The 2,320-nt window shown below is 44.1% G+C and overlaps 1 protein-coding gene across 2 annotated transcripts in view; it reads left to right on the top strand.

Moving 5' to 3' along the window:
* Positions 1-100, top strand: part of LOC114788036 (5'-AMP-activated protein kinase subunit gamma-1-like) — an 8,402-nt gene extending 8,302 nt beyond the window's left edge. For both annotated transcript variants that reach the window (XM_028976154.1, XM_028976153.1), the window contains one exon: positions 1-100. This exon is cut by the window's left edge and continues 460 nt beyond it. The gene's annotated coding sequence lies outside the window, so the exon portion shown is untranslated.
* Positions 101-2,320: the final 2,220 nt, after the last annotated feature.

The following is a 2,320-nucleotide window of genomic DNA, read 5'->3' as shown; positions in this document are numbered from 1 at the left end:
TGTGTTCAAATTTTATAATGTTGTTACTGGAAAGAGAAGAAACTGAAAAATCACCAGGACATGAATGTGGGTTGTGTTTCTGATTCTGTTTTTTTTTTTGACGCGGTTCTGCTGGAATAATTCTGCGCCGGGAACCGCGATCTCCTCTTCTATGCACTAAGATGACGATGTTTTAATTATTGTTAAACATTAAAGAAAAGAACTCTATGAATCTTTCGTTCCTTTTATTCCGTGAATGGTGGCAATTTTTCTTGTGGCGAGCGAGTGAGTGGGAATCCTCCAGTGGGTGTGTCATGGTGGGCGTGGCTGTGTGGTTCCACATCATGATCTTGGGTTAATAATTTTGTGGAAAGGTTTGTACCTGTAAGTGTAATAATTGACAATGCGAATAAGTGCACCTGCTTCCTAAACTGGGCTGCAGTGGAACACGGGGACCAGAACCAGAGATCAGGTGAAGGCTGTAGGCCAAAGGTGGGTAGTAACAAGAGCAGGTGTACCACGTCATAGTTTTTACTTTTACTTGAGCACATTTGTGAATTAAAAACCCGCCTCTTAACTTTACTACACTACACTACGCCAGACGGATGCTGCCAGTAGATCTAACACGTTTCAAGAATCAGACGTAGCCATGCAGTCACATGACTCATTTCACATATCTCCTCATCTGTCACAGAACAACCTCCTGGATCCTAACCTGACAGCTCAGTCACTGAGCACCTTCACACGGCAGCTCAAGACCTTCCTCTTTAGAGAATATTTAGATGAACTTGTGACCTTTTTCATGTCTGACTTCTGTATAGAAACTAGAACAGAGTGAATAAAAAGATTGTATTCATTGTTGGGGGTCCTAGTGAACCAGAACTGACCACTTCATCCATGGTAACGTGGAAGCACATTGTAAGTCGCTCTGGATAAGGGAGTCGGCCAAATAAATTAAATGTAAATGACTCAATTTCACTGATCAGACGTAGCCGTACAGTCACATGACCACACAAACCGGGGTTGCCATGGCGGCACAAACTCACAGACGAGGAGTAAACCGTCTCCAGAACTAAAACCAAAGTTTACAGTAAGAATACAGAATCCCAGTCTTTCATATCCACACTTTCACTGGTTTAAACATTTTGTTTAAACATTTTATAGAGTAATTACCGTTACCATTTTTATTTAATATATCAATGCTGACACATATAATTACCATTTATAACATAAGATTTAGTCTATTAATTATTACTAATTGTACTTTAATGTTATTATTATTAGGAATAAGAATAATTTTTTTTGTATATAATCATTTGTATAAAATACTCCGTACTTGAGTGGTCCTATCAATATATGTACTCTTGTATTGATTGTACTCTTTAATTACTTTTTACTTGTACTTGAGTATTGTTATCGTGGAGTGACGCCACTCCACCCACCTTCTCCGTTCTTTATCAGTGTGGATATTTCACCTCAGACGCCCGAGAGACTTCAGACTGCCCTCCAAGGTGCTCAGGAACTTCTACTCCTGCACCATGGAGAGCATCCTGACGGGAAACATCTATGTCTGCAATATTTGCATATTGGTTCATTGTTTACTTGCAATATTTGCAAAACTGTGGTCTGTAGCAGCCGCTAAAGCATTTCACTGCATATCGTTCCGTGTATGACTTGTATGTGACAAATACAATCTGAATGTATTAGTCCAGAAACGGTTCATATGTTTACTAGAACTTGAAATGGCCTGAAGAGGTGAGGAGCAGTTTTAACAGTGAACACTGGGGGGCGCTGGAGTCAAGCAAGATGACGACGCTGATGGCCATTCATGTTAAATTCATGTTGAAATGGTGACTGACGCTCTGATCTGGAGCAGCTCTTCAGACCCACCAGTCCCATCTTCTCATCCCATCTGGGGCAGCAGATGAGCAGCTCTTTCATGTCCATCCAGCTGGTGGGGCAGGAAACAGACGGCGGGGGACAAGCACCTGTAGTCCCCGTTATCACCCTGTACACAGAGGAGCATGGCGTCTTTACTAATGCCGGGGACCCTGGATGTTGGGGACCCTGCAGGAGAAGCGAATGGTGGAAAATCGCCTGGAAGCGTGCGTTCGTGGACCTCCGTTTCATTCGAAATTCGCCGTCTTCAGAGCATCCGAGCTCTGCTGTCCCTCTGGGACGTGGTACGTGAGAGAGGCGGTCGCGGCCAGATACTCACCACGGGTTCTACAGGCTTCAGGAAGCGGCGAGGTCTCCACCGCCGGATGGTCCCGTCCCGAGAGTTCCCTGCCTCACACTCGTTCACACTCGTCACTCAGGCAGGAACGTGCGACGCGAACAG

The sequence above is a fragment of the Denticeps clupeoides genome, chromosome 4, assembly GCF_900700375.1.
Source record: "Denticeps clupeoides chromosome 4, fDenClu1.1, whole genome shotgun sequence".
NCBI lineage: Eukaryota > Metazoa > Chordata > Actinopteri > Clupeiformes > Denticipitidae > Denticeps > Denticeps clupeoides.
Note: the sequence above shows the minus strand (reverse complement) of the source record. Positions and strands in the feature narration are given on the sequence as shown.